General features: G+C 47.6%; 1 protein-coding gene across 2 annotated transcripts in view; it reads right to left on the reverse strand.

The window, feature by feature from the left end:
* The window catches only part of PAFAH2 (platelet activating factor acetylhydrolase 2), a 395,798-nt gene extending 378,433 nt beyond the window's left edge, over positions 1 to 17,365 (reverse strand). Inside the window, exon 1 of one of the 2 annotated variants that reach the window (XM_069622750.1) lies at positions 17,272 to 17,365. The gene's annotated coding sequence lies outside the window, so the exon portion shown is untranslated. The remainder of the gene's footprint in view (positions 1 to 17,271) is intronic. The other variant, XM_069622752.1, reaches the window with a different exon arrangement.
* Positions 17,366 to 17,810: the final 445 nt, after the last annotated feature.

Consider the following 17,810-nt stretch of genomic DNA (forward strand, 5'->3'; position numbering starts at 1 on the left):
ATCTTGAAAAGGGGTTTGGAGCTGCCTCCTGAAGCATATGTCTGGGTCTTGACCCCTGACGGCCTATGCCTGGATCTCAACAAGGTACTTTTCTTCCTCAACTCATTTGTGTTCGTCAGTACATAAAACCTTATCGATCTTGTCCTCTAATGAATCTCTTCAATATTTCCCTGCTCTTAAAGGAGATCTCCTAGGGATCAGATTCTTGAGACCCTTCTGTCTTCCAATCTCTCAAGTGCTGCCGGGATGAGATGCCTGCCTCCCCCACCCATCAGTCATAGCTGTACCCTGGACACCGTCATAGGACAAACCAGAAGAAGTTCCACCTACTTCTGCACATCAGCAAGGATATCTACGCAGTTGTATCCATCTTTCATGGTATTGAAACCTCCAAGGACTGTTTCAGCAGTGAAATATATATTGTGATATATTCAGGTAAGGATTGAACTAGATTCCAGGTCCCTAGGATAGGTGATAACAGATGTTATAAAGTCAGCCAGTCTGTCTATAACTGTTTGACTTAGGATTTCCTAAAACGACGCAGGAGTTTGCCACGCGACATTGCTATACCCCGAACAGAACACCATTCCGTATCGGGAGAAATTAAATTTATTTAGGTTAGGATTGGACTTGTTTCTAGGTACCAAGCTCAGATGTTAACAGAATGTATATAGTCAGATTGTTTGGATGTAACTATTTCACTTATAAGGTTTAACTTGGCTTGTTCACAGACGTTGATAAAAATCATCCAGTTACTTAGGATTATCTAAGGAGACGCTTGAACATAATTATAAAGACTGCTATACAGTTTGAATCAGGGGTGAGAATAAATTAACTGTTTCTTAATATATTGATTCTATTATGAATAATCATCAAGTTGTGCAACGATATGAACCATTTGTCCATATATATTCAGGAACACACAAGTCTGATCATAGGACAATCGTTGAGAAGGATACTTAAGGGGAGGGCAAAAGAAATACTAACCCTACAATAACACACCCTTGCTACTAATGAGGTGTGGGATATATTATATTCTCAAAAATATGAACACCTTGTTACTATAATTAATTAATTAGAACAATTCGTTATACTATACCAAAAAGCTAATATCATTGAATATAAATTGTCTTTTATTAACAAAAGATGGCACAGGGGTGGGTAAGCCACTTTTCTTTAGCTCAATTATTTGGTGATTCAGAAAAAATGGAAAAAAAGATAAGACGAAAAAAAGAAATTGTGTTAAGTCTTCAGAAGGATTCCCTATATCTATAAAGGCATTATGATATTTAGTTGGAATCAAATAAACCAATGTAACTAATTAACCATAAATAATTTCATATTAGAAATCAGAGCAGGAATAACAGATAACTAATGGAGTTCTATACTTTTTTCTTTATTATTTTATTATTTTTGCTTTGCTTCCACTTCTCAACCTCATCTGAACACCTGTGAATTAATAAAATTGGGATATGGATTGGTAATGAACGTTTATTTGTGTTATATTTTCATTTTATGAATTAATCTGATTATATTAAAATATGCAAATTGACTGTATATAGTAATTGTGATGCTGGAAATGCATCGGAGGGACAGGGCCTCCGTATCCTTGTCCTTTACTGTTTTTTATCGTGTGTTCTGTCGTGTTTTCCGCGCAGGCGTTCATGTGGGACTCCTGGCGGTGCAGCTCCTTCTCTTTTGGTTTGGTGAACAGACCCATGGGATACCCTTATGGCACCCATGGGTAGGGGTGCAACACTGTGCCCCTAGTGTATGTTTTTGGGCACCTGTGTGTGACCCACAGAGCAGGGTACGGGCTGGTGGCAGCTACGTCCTCCATTTTGGGATGCCCAGGCCCTGTCATTGGAATCGGTAGATTCCGGATGGAGACAAAATGGCCCTCATGGCCTCTTGCCTTCCATCACCCGTTACCTTGATCTTCCCAAAGTCCCGGGAAGCCCTGCCTCTGTCCCTTCTCCCCGACTTGCTGTTGGGTGGAAGTTCTGTATATGGTAGTGTGGGGAAGTGCCGACCAGACTGGCTGGAGCCTTCTCAACGACCGTAAGTTGTGGGAACGCCTGTGGGTGGGACCTGGGTGAATGGAGTGTGTGACGAATATACATTCTATGTTGTGGCAGTCTAGTATCTGGTGGTTGACACAATGGTTGAGACAGCCCTGCCCGAAACCGGTATGAATGCAGCTTGGAGTGTTGAATGGTTCGGTAATTGTCCCAATACACATAACTTGTTGCGAGTGTCTGTAGAGAAGTGAATGGCCTGAATGCCCCGTGTGTCAAATTGGCTGCCTGCCTGCATGAATGACCGTAGTCGTGATTGGATGCTTGAGTGTGACCCAGCGGAATGAATGGGAGATCAACAGTATATCTGGGGACCTCTCACTGCTAGGAAAAGTGTTCCGAAGCTGAAGTCCACTACGACGAGTAACTGGAGTAACTGAAGCTTGATCCTGAAGCCCTGCTGGACGAGAGGAATTGCTGTTGCTCTCCTTCGCAATCTGAAAGCGGCTGTGCTTCAAGAACTGACCCAGAGAGGACCTGGTAAGGCACCCTCTTCCTGAGCTACGAGGGACCATCGTGCACAGCTGATCTCTGCCTAAGCTCCCTGGTAGACAGACCTTCGACAGGCTGCCGACCCGATACAGGGATTACTGCGGAACTCCAAGGAGAAGCGCCCGGATTGTTGTCCACCACTGTCGACGACCGCCGTCACCGACTGGAGCTGCCGTGCTCCCGTTGCCTAAGAACTTCATTGATCCAAGGACGCTCTCGTCCGCATCGTCGCCGCTGTATCCTGCTGGAGAAGGCCTGACCGTCGACGCACCGAGGAGAATCCACCGGTGGGTTTCCCGCCACCCAAAGACCACAGAGAAGCCGACGACTCGACGCCCTTGCTGGGCCACAGTTCTTCAACTCTTTGCAGTCCAGAACTATCGACACCGAGGTGCCCCGCACGCCTCTTCCTGGCAGGACGTTTACGCTTCCCCGTCAACGAGCACCGCTAGGAATGACGCGGCCACTTCACCGGTGTAGCTCAACCTGTTCTCTGTCAGACATTCGACGACCCGTGACTCCTGCCTGAAAGGGTGGACACTCAAGAAGGGCCATTGATTCCCCCGACGTTGAACGCTACAACACCACGTACTTTGGGGTTGCAGAAGTATTGGAAAGTTTAGTGTGAACACTATATGGACTGGGCTTGTATCTTTCTTCTGCAGGTTGCCCAGGAGGAGGGGATCTACACACGGAACTGTGTCTCGTGGTACAGGGCCAGTATTCTGCCAATTGCTCAACCAGCTTGCTTTCCTTCCTCTCTCTACTGCTGGTTTCCTCTTTATTCTGATCTGTGTGTCATTCTGACCATATGCACTTTAATGAGATCTAATAACGTTAGTGGTACCACTTTAGAAACTGTTGATATTTACCATTGCTGAGTTTCGGAGTACAAAGTGAGTTATTGTGATATTGTATATACCTTTGAACATTAATTATATAAAGACTGTGTTGTAACCGATATAGTGTGTGGACCTTCCTTTGTGGGTGCTTGGGGACTACACTGTACTTAAGAACCAGCTTGCATCACCTCCTGAGAAGCTAGGCATTGATTGCTCGACTATGTTACCAATAATAGAGAATCTTGGCAGGGGTCTCTGTGCCTCCCCTCTACCATATAGAGAGCGGAAGTGCAGAGCCCCCTCCGGTCTTTACAGTAATACCTTGAAGATGACCTTTGGTCGAAACACCTGTCGGCAAGAGTGAACAGTCAAGCAATTAATAAAATTGTAACACAAATAATTATTTTGATAAATCTTGAATAAGCTGTGTGTTGGACTAATTGAAAGGATAAGCACATAACCTAGAAAGTGTGGAGAGATTATGGGGTCAATCTCTACTTTTATATGTGCGCAGCTGCCCAATCCATTTATCTCTGGTCTAATTCAAATTAAACACATAAGTGCATCTACTATCCATTTTTCACCCCAGTTTACCTTACTTACTGTTTCAGCAGGATAGGACCTGTAGGCATTGGCACAATGGGGCAGATGATCACCCAGATGAACCTTAGCCAGGTCCATCTTTGATTTACTGTCCATGGAGGATCTTCTTATGTACTTAATTTCGACCGCTTTTGGCAGGAAGTGTTCTGTATGATTTTGCCATTTAGAGGAAGGTGAGGAGGCAGAAGGGGACCTCTTTCTCTTCATGTTATATAGGAACAGATCCTTAATACTTGATAAGTGTGTGTGACGTAATCCGAGTGCTATTTCTTTGTTTTCGTGGCCGTTGGGCCTTATGTCGTGAGCGCATCTGAACTAAACTGCATTTCCAAGCCATCGCTGTAGGTGCTCCTTGATCCAGTCATTTTCACGGGCCGAAAGGCTCATAAAGAAAAAGCCTGTTTGGCCTGTTAGGGTTGTTCGACGGTCGGCGTGACCGTCTTGCTTGTTAATCGCAAAATATATGGCCTATGCGGATGATACAAAAATCTATGTAAGATTAAAATCATCACCTGAAGCCACTGAATGCATTTTGGCCTGGGACAACACAATACAATGTCGGATGCTTGTTAGTAATCTCCACCCCAATCTCTCTAAAACTGGGGTTATTGTGTTTGGCCCAAAAAATCCATTAAGAGACTTCTATGGTACTCTTGTCCTGACATTTTGGATGTTAAAGGATATTTGTGCCTCGCACTATCGCCACCGGAGTGCCCCCTGGCGCTCTGGCGGCTCTGAAAAAGGGAAGGGGGTAGGTGAGTTAGTGGGAATAAGCTGGAAAAGTGCAAGAGAGCAGTGATGTGCTGTTGGCAGCCTCAGCCTGGTGGGTCCAGTGGCTGGGTTTGGGGTTGTCGTGTGTTGTTGTGCGAGCCTACGTGTGGTTTGTTTTGTTGTTGCAGTGTAGTGAAGTTTGTGCGGGTTGTTGTGTTGTGGGCTTGTGGTAGTGTTTGGTTAGTGTTTGAGGAGTGTATGCAGAGGGGAGAAATTGTTAGTGGATTGGTTAATTGGCATTGCTGTCCTTGCAATTATGTCTAGGTGTGATGCTCGCTATCATTCACTAATCCATCTGAGTGTGGCACTTTCTTATCTTCAATATCCTATCTAGATGTGAGGCAGGGTAGCGCTCATGATTCCATCTAAATGTGGCACTTGGTGACATTCCCAGTTTCATTTAAGTGTGGTGTATGCTAACATTCACATTTCTATCTAGATGCGGCGCAAGCTAAAGTTAAGAATTGCATCTAAGTGCGTGGCACATGCTAACATTGATGTCTCAACTACTTTCTCTAGTAAGGTAAAACACTTAGGATGTATATGGCAGGCAACCCTGGGCTGTAATGCTCATGTTTCTGAAGTCATTACATCTGTGTTCATCAACTTAGGCTTTTGAAACCTGTTTTGCAACCTATTTCCGAACAAGACTGTGCCGTGGTTGTGGGAACAATGGTTAATTCCAGACTTGATTATTGTTAAGATGGATTTCTGAACTCTGACCTGGTGGGCAGAGGTTCAGAAGCCCAGCCTAGGGTAACCCTCTGGACAAGTCAGACACTCAAGGTAGCATAGACAGTGGTCAAAACTAGGTCTCAGGAGGGGTGAGGATGATCGAAGTCCACAATGACACACACAGTAAACACAACAAATTACTCTCAGTCAGGTGTAGATATCAAAAATACATATACATGTATTAAAGGCCTTTTAAGTCAAACACAAGATGAAACCACAGCAATATTAACAATACTAACACAACCTTATACTAGGGAACATATATACATTAACTATTGGCCTAAAGCAATATTAAACAAGTAAGGATCCGCAACCTGTAACAGAAGAGAGTCAAGACAGTGCAAATATACTTTAGGCCATTCTTCAGCAACCCAAACTCTAATAGGCAGTTCAATCCATACGAAGTATGGAGCCTTGGGCTCAAATGTACGTAGCGCGGCAGTGCTCAATCGTGTGCTAAAGTACAAAACGGGTCTCTTCAAGGGGCTGTAGTGGCTCAGGAAGCGGGGGGGTAAGGTGATGAAGAATAGAGTTCCACTATTCGAGGAGGGTCTCCACAAGGGCGCAGAGCTATTCCCAGGAATCGGGAATAGGATGGTAGTTCAGACTATCCTTACAACGGCGAGTGGCCCTTGGGGGAAAATCGTGCGTAAAAGTCTATGGATGCGGCAGGAGCCACCGTTAAGTGTTGCAAGTACTCACCAACCCTCGACCCAGTCCGGACCAAACTTTGCCAGTCAAGTCCAGTTCGCTTGCAGGTTCGAGTCCAGCAGTTGTGCGCCTCTCTAGCTTTCCGTGGCTGCGTACCGGGACCTGAGTCCGTGGCGGGACAGTGACCTTTTCTCCGATTCTGGGGAAGGGATTGGGCCAGTTCCACTGCAGGTTGTCCCAGGGCACAGGAGGGCACAGCAGCAAGGAACCCACGAAGCTAGTCACCACAGCGGGCGACACGGGTACTGCGTAGGCTCGGGTTCAGGTGGACTCTCCCAATGCCAGACCTAGGAATGCTAGGTGTACGTAACTCAGCGTGAGAGTGCCTTCTACCAAGAGTTTACGGTTCCCAAAGTCGCAAGTCAAAACTCGAGACAGCGGCGATTCCAGATCAAAGGTCCCATACAACCTTGTCAGTTCACTAGCCAGTCCAGGAAAACTAACGAAGGGGCTTGTTTGCAGGTTAAGCAGGAGGTGCCGAGAGTAGTTAGTCCCACTATTCCAACGGGTCGAAGTGCCCTTGCATGCCGTCTGTGATTGGTGAGAAACAGGGGCTCTGATGGGACGACAGCAGGGTCAGGGTGCCAAACCTTCCAGCGGTTGCACGGATCTGTTTCTCCGGTTCAGGATACTAGGCTGCTTTACTAAGTTAGGTGTGAACTCAGATGATCGACAAGGAATAGGTCTAGAGTGCCTTCTCTTATCCAAAATCTCGTTTGCGTCAAAACGAAGAGAAACCAATAAGTGATCTGCTCACATTCAACCATTACAGACATGCACCAATCACAGACCTCGGCGGTCCTAATCATCCCAGCACACCAGATGTCCTGGCACCCAGGATGTGCATTGGAACTAGACAGCTCCAGCCCACATCCTGGGCGCACACTCCCAAGGCATGCAGAAGCCTGCGAAAGCTTCGGTTTGCACAGGGATCTGCACGACCAAAGAAAGACCTTATTGGGAAAGGCAAAGGGACAAAATGGCCAAAGGACAGAACAAAGGACTTCGTGGCATGGCCATTTTAAGCACTCACCACTGTCCTGGGCCAAAAACGCGGCAAACAGGGTTTGGACCATTGAAAAGAGTCAAAAATGCTTTAAAAGTAACAGCTTCCACCGGCTCCATCCTGAGCACACCTGTACATTCACCAAAAATCCTTCCTTAAAAATGAAAATGAGACGGTATATTGTGCACTGATAAAATTTTGCCAAGAAAAGTGAAAGACAAAGGGAAACAAATCTTCCAGTACTGACAGTCTTGAAGGGCATGTCAGTATCCCCTTAACAATATGAGCAAAAGCCCAGTGGAGGACAGCAGAAGGCTGGGCTCCACTGGTAAAAGTAAGGCTGGGATGGTCAGATAAAAGCAAAAGGTGTGGCTGGTTCACAACTGGAGGGAACATTACAAATAAATGGAAATCTTTCCTAACAATTATTGCAGCAATTTCCTCTTGAGTGCACCAGCGAGCCAGATACACAGAGTCCAGGTGGCTTAGAATGACACCGTCAGACTGGCAGATACATTTCCCAAAATGGTATCCATATCTGTGTATCGGAGAAAACTGCACTGGCTCCCTGTCCAGGAACGGATTGAATTCAGATTGCTGTGCCTAATACTAGTGCTCCAGATAAGATTTGGAAGTGGGAGTATTTTACTCCCTATTTTTTAAAGTTGGGATTAAAATGATTTTCATGTGAGTAAAAATGTAAATCCAATTCCCAATCAAAGTATTTTATAAGCGAGTAAAAATATGTTTTGACTGAAAAACAGAATTTTTTGGTAATATTTATTTCTTTGCATCTAGTTATTCATGCACATTAAAACATACATGTTTACTTCTTACAATCAGGCAGTTAAAATAGTTTCTTCCTGTGGTACTACGAGCACTACTGGTCCAAACATATGCATGGAGCTGTGAGGGTGAAAGCAGAGGCGCAAGATTCTACATGTTTTTGGGAGTATTTTTACTCCCCGTTTTTCTGGGGGAGTATTTGCCAATTTTTAGAGAGTAAAAGTGGCCGATACACCCCTTATCTGTAGGGCTGCCTAATACATTAAGGTATTAATGCTTTGGCACCCAGCTATCTGGTCTCTAGAGTCAGGCTCTCACAGCCGTCCTGTTCGCTTCATTCGATCGCTCAAGGTCTGTTGGTTGAGCCACTCTCTCACTTTGTCTCCCAGGATGACCGATGCTTTTCAATTAGAGGCCCTCGTCTCTGGAATGGACTGCTAGCGAATTACAGAAAATATCTTCTATTGCCCCTTTTAGAAAAAACCTGAAGACCCATTTGTTTCAATAATCTTTGTTCTGGTAATGTTCCAATTGTCAACGGAATTGAACATCTGCATCTAGATGCATGTTTTCTGCTTGGTTCTGTAATGATATCCGCAATATAAATTCCAAATCAAATCATGTTCCCAGACTGCCTGTTTCACTATGTCCTTAATTCCTTTCTGAGAGAGGGAACATTTTTTCTTTTCTTAGTGGATTTCTTTCCTGAGCTAGAAGAGTCTATAGTGCGCTCAATGTGTTACCATATATCTCCAGGAATCAGCCACAGGATGGAGGGGAACAATTTCCTGCAAAACACCCCTTTTGCCAGAAAACCCCATCAGAACAGTGAACTGTGGCAGGGAGTGTTTTTTCGCTGGAGATGCAGCGACCCGGTAACCGTAACAACCAGGTTCTGCGTCTCTTTTAGGCTACGGCGCCTTCTATTTATAATAACCATACTCCGGGTTGCACTAGGAGGATATAGGGCAGAGGGAGAGACCCACACAGCAAACTGGTACCATGACCACATGTTACCACAACATATTGCGGCTCCCAATGCTGCCAACCATGGGGCCTGCCAGCTACTGGGCCGTGCTGGAAAGAGAACCCATACTGGGAGGGCTACCCGGCAATGTCCCAGCTCGTCAAAACCACATTGGGGCTACATGTGGATGGTCACAGGCCCTCCATTGGGCTCCAACTTCCCGCGAGGGATCCAAGAGCCTGCCTACCTCGTAAAACTCTGCTGCCCCTGGAGTAGGAACCAGGGATGCCCTACTACGTTGCTCACCAGAACCTGCACCAGGAAGATGCTGGTTCCTGGCCGGAGGACAGGACATTTTTTAAATGAGTAATATGGGCAATTATGCAGAGGAGGTGGGATGCAGAGGTAATAGGTTATAGCACGTCATGACAAAAGAAAGATCCGTAACAATGAATCTCTCTCTCCCCAGACTTGTAGAACAAATTTATACAGCCCGTTGTAAACATATATCAGTACACTAGCTTCTTACCATCACCACAAATCCAGGCGCCGACCCAAGCTACAGCAATGACCCAAGCTACAGCAATGATCACTGGCTATTTCACCGACTGTTATAATGGCCTTAAAAACTGTTGGCGCCTTCCTGTTTTCCCTCCCCTTTTCCCTACTTAAGCAGCATTCCGGCCTCTTTCCTTTGCAGTTGGTGAGCAAGTCCAAGTGGATCTAGGTCACTTGGCCTAAGCCCCACCCACCTTCTTTGCACTGACTCTTCCTTTCTGCTCTTAACATGTGAGCTCTTAGCACTTAACACTAGAAACACTAATGTAGAGGTGCGATACAAATACCAAATCATAACATATCATATCATTAACCCTTAGATCAAGGGGCGTCACTCGCTAAGGCATCCGAAGTGAAGGGCAGATGATGAAAAGGGCAATTCCTGTTTGGACCTGTTCAGATCGGGAGGACCCAAAGCCCGAACCCATGCTCAGACAACAGGTAAGCGCGCGTGTTTTCTCCATCCGTCCCCACAGACCATCCCCACCATCACCAGGCAACACCAACATCGCCCCCCCCTCTAAGGCATGGACTCCACAATGCAGCAACCTCACCCACGTCCGCCTCAAGCCCATCAACACCCCCTCACCGTCCACAACACGGACGTTGATGCTCACCTACATCCGCTCAGCTATCACCCATGCAGCAGACATCGCCAACCTCATCATTACACACGACCTTTACGCCATCATCATCGAGACCTGGCCAACACCCACATCCTAGACGTCCTTGTCCCCAACGGTTACAGCTCCCAACACAAAGACTGGACAAACAAGACAGGCGTAGGCCTTGCATTCATACACAAGACACCGGGCTCTGCACCAGACTTGACATTAACAACATTGGCTCCTTCGAAGGCCTCTCCTGCCTCTCCTGCCACTTCCCGCTCTCCCCAACGGACACATGCACCTTCCATCTCATCTACAGACCACCCAAACCCAAAACCGCATTCATCAGAGACTTCACCGACCTGGTCACTGCCATGTCCCTCACGCACACAAACAACATCTTCCTAGTAGACTTCAATCTCCCAGGCAACAAGGCCACTAAACTGTTGAAGGAAGCTCTCCTCAGCCTTCTCGACACCCTAAGCCTCAAAGAACACACAAAAGACCCAACACATGACAAAGGTAACATCCTCAACCTAATCATCACCGCACTGTCTTCCCTCCACTACAGCTCTCCTCTCCCACTTGACTGGTCTGACCACCTAGCATTGCCTTTCAACATCCTGCACCCCACCCCAGTCAATCATTCTCAGCAGAAACCCAGCAGACAAACCTTCAGGCTCCATCAAGAACTTCTTAGAGGAAGCCCTCACAGAGGAACTCGCCAACCTTCACCCTTAATGGACCGAACACCCCCAACCAAACTGACTCAACTGGAAGCACTGAACGCCACCCTCTCAGCCTCCATCAACCAACACGTGGCTTTGAAACAACGCACCTGCAAACCAAAACCGTCAGCACCCTGGTACATGCAAGAACTCAACCTGAGAAAAAGAGTAATCAGGAAACAAGAGAAAACCGGGCACTGCTCCAGGATCGCATCCGACCTGCCGCTCCTCACGGAACTCACAGCAACCCGCTGACTACTAATCAACACAGCCAAGGCTTCCTACTATCAGTATACCATAGCAGAAGCCGGAAACAAACAAAAGCAGGGCCATCTTCAAAGCAGTCAAGCAGTGTGTCAACTCGCTACCCAACCCTGCCACATCACACTCCAGTGACAAATCAACCGCCATCAACACCTTCTTCATCAACACAATCAGCACGATTTACTAGCACAGACCCACCTCACGTCCCTCCTTGCAAAATCTCCACATCCTGGGCAACATTCAAGACACTCTCGACAGACAACCTAGTAGAAACCCTGGCCGCTCTCAAAGCCACATCATATACAGATGGCATCCTCCCAGAATCCATCCTCAAGACCCTCCCCGCAGAAGCTCTCCTTCCCTACCTGGAGATCATCAACAGCTCCATAACTTAAGGTACCTTCTCATCAACGTTAAAACAGGACAAATCCCCCCTTTACTAAAAAACCCTCTCTGGATTCAGGAACAATAGGTAACTATCACTCCATCACCCATCTTCCCTTCCTAGGTAAGATCATTGTGAAAGCAGTAGCTGCACAACTGCAGCAACACATTGACACCAACAATCTCCTCCAAACCTACCAATCCGGCTTCAGACCTAGATGCAACACGGAGACAGCAACCATACAGGCGGTCGACGATGCCCTCAACATCCATGACGACGGCCACCCCTGCCTCCTGGTTCTACTCAACTTCTCTGTCACTTTCAATACAGTAGACTACCAGGCACTTATGGACTGCCTACACTGATGCATGGGGATCAGCACCCTTGTCCTACGCTGGTCTGATACACTCTGCTGGACACACCTTGGATGTTCTCATCTCCTCAGACATCCCCCTCTCTAACCCCCTCACCACTCCTCTCTCTTGGACCGACCACATCCTGCTTTCCTCTCATCTGAAACTCTCTGTGCCTCAGGCTACGCCCACCACAGTACTGCCACCCACCTTCTCAGTCATTCGGCCCATGAAGCATTTGTCAGTGGATGTCTTTGCCTGAACTTCCTCTGCTCCTCCTACTCCTGCGGCCGACACACACTCCGCTATGGCGTCTCTCTAACCTGCATCTTTCTATCTCTGGACATTATTGCTCCTGCCATGAGTATCTGTGTGAACAGTAACTCCAAGTGCAACTCTTAGTATGACACCGCCCTTGCCACCCTGAGTACCTTCAAGTGCAGGGTGGATGAGAGGAAGTGGAGGGCTTCGGCGCATCAAACTGGCCTGCCGCACGTCGCAATAAAATACAGACTCTGTCCTGTCCAAGAAGAGATTCCACATCCAAAACCGCGTCTCTGTGGCCTCTAATAACACAACCAAACTCTTAAAAATCTGCAAGGGCTGGCAAATCCTTCTGCAGTCTCCACCTCTCCTGTTCCCTCCCAGACCCTCTGTATGGCTCTGGCTTCTCACTTCACCACTAAAACTCAGGACATCCGGTCCTCTCTCTCCTCCTCCTCTCCCTCTAACTCTCTCTGCCCCGCTCTGGCCGCATCTCCCTCTCCTCCTTCTGTCTTCTCTTTCTCTCCAACAACACCCAACAATGTTTCTAGACAAGTCTGAAATATGACAGTGTTGTCCAAAGAGGAGCTCCCCTGCTCCTCCAGAACTATCAAGAACTACTTCGACACCCTCGGTCCAGCCTTGGTCAATTTCTGCAATCACTCTTTTGCCACTGGATCCTTAGCATCTCTCCTCAAGCACTCCCTTGTGCACACCCTACTTAAAAAGCCTTCAGCAAAATGCTGGAGACAATGTGGAATGGAGGCCAACTATTGGCACATGTGGTGGGACTGCCCCAGAGTTTGTATATACTGGAACGAAGTGCTGGGATAGATCAAAGAAATAGACGGCATCGAGAGGGAACCATCTCCCCTCCTAACGTTATTCGGCCTGGATGAGGAAGGAGATGAACTAGCCAGGATAAAGGGGCTGGCATCCCGACTCCTACTGGCAGCGAGGGCCGCCCTAGTCATCAAATGGAAATCTCTGCACCTCCAAGCTAAAAAGAAATGGACCACCATTGCAACAAATATATACACAATGGAGAAAATCATGGCGGCCCGCCACGGAAAGGCAGCTCGCCACGAGGAAACCTGGTGTGACTTTGCTAACATACATATCCCGAAGATCCAGAGTCACAGTGAACAACACCTGAGGATGAGATCCGGACTCTGCCCAGCAGCCCCGACACGCCCAGACCTGTCGCCCCAAACGAAAACATACACACAAACTGAGATCAACACCCCATCTTACGCTAAGTACAGACTAAGTTCTTGCCAACAAAATGGATAAACTTGCCAGACCGTCTTGGGGAGGGAGGGGGGTAAGGGACTAACAACACCTAACGTAAAATGGAAAATGGAAGTTAATTATGTTAACAACATGACCTTTGTTCAATTCCAACAATATACCGATGTACCTATGTGAAATTAACATGACTGTACTCGTATATACTACCTTTATGTTTCAAAACCAATAAAAGTTCAATTTAAAAAAACAAAAAGCCTTCAGCAGATCCTGCCTGCTCGGCAAACTACAGCTTGATCTCCGTCACTCCTTTCCTGGGCAAACTCCTGGAAAATCTGGCCATCTCCCAGCTTACTCTCCGCACCGGATCTGTTTGTTGCTTCCACGGCCATCAGTCTGGCTTCTAAGCAGCCAGAGGCACGGAAACTGCTCTCCTGACCACAAGTGAAGATCTGCTCTCTAATCCCGACTCCAGCCTTCCTTCTGTCCTCATCCTCCTTGACCTGTCATCTGCTTTTGACATGGTCAATCACGCATCCTGATCGACTGTGCGAAAACCTGGGCATCACGGATCAGACCCTGGAGTGTTTAACCTCCTTCCTTCTGGACCGACCCTCCCAAGTTCAACTTGGGTACTTTCTCTCCACCACCTCTCTTTCCACATGTGGTGTTCTACCTCTCACCCTGGCCCTTCAATGTTTTCTTGGCCCCTTTGGCCCACCCGATCTCTACCTTCTCCTCTATCTTTCAGTGTTATGCGGATGACACTCAGCTCTCTTTCAGGCCCCCCTCAGCCTCCTCTCCTCTCGCGCTCATGCCTGACTGTCTATCCGCGATTTATGATTGGTGCACCTCTAACGATTTCTGCCTTAATGCCAGTAAGATGGAGATCCTTCTCATTGGGACGCCTGCGCTCGCTTTCCCTCTCACTCTGGCTGCCCTCCTTGGGCCTTCTTCCTTCGCCTTTCTGTGAGGCAAAAACCTTGGTGTCATCTTTGACACCATTCTCTCCTCACATCACAGACCTTGCCAAGAAGGCCCACTACCAGCTGCACCTCCTCAGAGATATTCTTGCTTTTCTCACTGTCTCCAGAGAACTGGTTCTCTCTAGGCTGCACTACTGCAACAGCCTCTTTCTCAATCTGCCTTCCTCCACTCTCTTCAACTAATCCAGAACAGGACTGCAAGACTTATCTTTGGCCTCAAGCCCAGGGACCGTTATCTCTCCAGCCCTGAAATCTCTACACTGTCAACTGGTGGCTGCAAGGATCAAGTTCAAGACCCTCTGCATTGTCCACAAGGCTTTCTGGGTCCGGGGCCCGCATTACATCCAACTCTCTCTACCAAAATAACTTCCTTCCCGAGCCCTTTGTTCAGCTACCTCCAACTCTCCAAGGGTCAGAAGCTTCTCCAGGCAGAGAGTGGGGGGTAGGATCTCTCTCCCCTGCAGGTGCCTCCCTCTGGAATGGTCTCCCTGCCCCTCGCAAACCTAAGCCGGACCCCTGAAGTTCCGGAAGCAGCTCAAGAACTTCCTTTTCTCCTCTGCTTTCTCTCTCTCCCTCCCGACCTTCCCGTCTGCTGTGCCGTCCGGTTGCATGGCTACCCTAAGAGCCTCAATGGGTACCAGGCTCCTCCAAAATGAGTCGCCACTGCATTGCCTCCAGGCCTATCACGCACTTAGGGGCTGTAACTGTAACTCCTGCAGTCCGCTCCCTCCTCACACTTACCCAGAGCCATGCTGTACTGGCTGCACTTACTCAGAGCAATTTCTGCCCTGATTGCACTTCCCACCCACCTCCTTCCCCCTGGCACTTCCCCTCCCCCCACTTTGCTCTGTCGCACTTCCACGTTCTGAAAGACACAAGACCTAGTAAGATCTTTGTTTTGTCCTCCCTCGGTCTTCCCTACCTTGTCTTGTCGCTCCTTGAAGCACTTGTGTATAGGCGCATTATAAATGACATGATATCATATCATATGCTGGTTCCTCACCAATCACAAGCAGTTTGTTCTCCTCTAGATTGCCAATGCTGCCCGTCACCTGCGACGTCCTGCAGGGTTCCATCCTCTCCCCAGTGATCTTCAATCTATGCATGGAGCTGCTTGTAACCCTCCTAGCCACACACAACATCCACAGCCAACAATACGCCGATAACATGCAGCTGTACCTCAAGATCGACTCCATCAAAGACATTCATAGGCTCAAAACCTGCCTCTCGCTGATCCAGTGTTGGATGCCCAGTGCATACCTGAAACTCAACCCCTCCAAGACTGAATTCCTACTCCTCACTAAAAACACTGAACATCCAGACCTACAGACCTGGCTATCAACCATGAACTCTGAGGGCTTCACACCCGAGCTCACTTCTTGCGCCAAGTTCCTAGGGTTCCACATCGACAAACAACTCTCCTTTAAGACACACATACCTAAGAAAACTCAGACAACCAGGTATCAGCTCTCCCTCCTGCAAAAAAGTAAAGTCCCTTCTCCATCCGGACAGCTTTAGATCCACTGTTCAAGCACCAGTCCTATCCCACCTGGAGGGGGGCAATGCACTCCTCAAAGGTCTCCCGTCATACTTCCTTGTCCCCCTACGTAGCGTCCTACATGCTGCTGCACGCCTCATCGAGGGTCTACGCAGATACAAACCCATCACTCTGGCCCTCATCGACCTTCACTGGCTCCCACTGCACACACAAATCACCTTCAAGTCTTGCAGCATCATCTAAAAGGCAACTGCCCTCAAGTCACCCAGCTACCTCGCAGAGAAACTCTGCATTTCTCAGGCAGACAGCGCACCACCAAAACCCTGGACATGTGCAGACTTGAAATCCACTGCTGCAAAAAGGAAAGGACCAGAAAACAAGCCTTCTCTGCCTACACCCAAGACTATGGAACCTCCTCCCCGTCGGCATCAGACTCGCCCCCACAATACTACAATTCAGAAAATAACTCAAGACCCACCCCATGAAGGAGTCTCTCCTCCTCAACACCTAGGCCATCACGTTGCCCCTTGTGCCACCTGATTCGCTGGACGCCGCCCGCAACTCTCCTCCCCGCCATCCAGTACAGCTGTACCCCTCCTCTGTATCCTTTGCCTGCTGTATATCTGTTCTGTTGTTACCACTGAAACGCGCTACGTTATGCATCTGTGATGTTGTACACCTCTGTAAAGCGCTGTTATGTATCTGTATTGGTGTATACCTCTATAAAGCACTCTGTTGCTTCTCGAAGCTAGGTCTGCGGCATATAAAAAACATAATAATTCTCTTGTCCCCCACTGTTCAACCGATACGCGAACTACTAAGTTCCTTATTCCGCGCCTAACACATGCATGGGTTTTGTAAATTGCTTTAAATGAGCTATGCCATACTTATCCACGGCTCACTTGAGACTACATCCCCCTTGTACCCTTGACCACTCCCTTGAATTAGCCATGTCAGCATTGAGTTCTTAGCCACTTCAACCGTGTCCTAGGCTCATCACCTAACCGTTCATTTCCGCTAGAACCGACTACGACTGGTTTATCACTCCCGGCAGTCTGCATACAGTTTGTGTAACTTGTAGGACTTATTTGTAATGTTTAACAATAATGCTATGTTGTCAACTTGAGAATTTTGTTTGTTTTTGTGTGGTTCTCATTTACTTCTAGAACAATTAATAAAAAATATCTGAGCATTAAAAAAAAAACGTTTGTATTGTTCTTCAGAAGTCTGTGCCGGCGACTCTTAGACCGTAATATTTGCACGGACCACCTGCAGCAGCAATTATCGAGACCAATGACGGCACTGGCACTGGCGTTGATGCATATACAGTACAGAAATGGTCCTTTTAATTAAAACTGAAGGTAAACTATACATAATCCATTACTCACCTAATTAAGAGAAAGTAAACTTGATCTGTAATTGTTCATACAGAGTCGGGTACAGAGTGCGGAACAGCTACTACGGGACACTAACACAAAAGAGGGGACTGAGGGCCCTCCAACCTTTCACTCTCCTGCTGTTTTGGACTACAACTCCCGTCATGATAGTGAACATTGAGGGATCGTGGGAGTTGTAGTTGAAAAGCCCTAGTGGCGGGTTACATCGTGAAAATGGGCACTGCGGTCTTACGTCGGTGACGTGTAACACGTTGCATAGCAGGGGGCTACCTAGCCAAGCTAAAGTAGCCTACAGGACCCTAGGCTAGAACCAACCAGACTAGTCAGGTCCTGAAAACGTCCTGAAAACCGACCACTCTGCCACACATCGGCGTAGACATAAAAAAGCCTACAGGGCATTAACATGAAGGAGAGACTCGATTCTGTTCAGTGAACGGTGTGGCCATGTTAGAATGGAAAATGTCTCGAAAGGTTTAATCCGAGCCAAAGCGGCCGGGGAGATTGGAGGCAGGGAGGTTCCATTCCTCTCG

This window comes from Ambystoma mexicanum, chromosome 11 (genome assembly GCF_040938575.1).
Source record: "Ambystoma mexicanum isolate Mex_15411 chromosome 11, UKY_AmexF1_1, whole genome shotgun sequence".
Lineage (NCBI taxonomy): Eukaryota > Metazoa > Chordata > Amphibia > Caudata > Ambystomatidae > Ambystoma > Ambystoma mexicanum.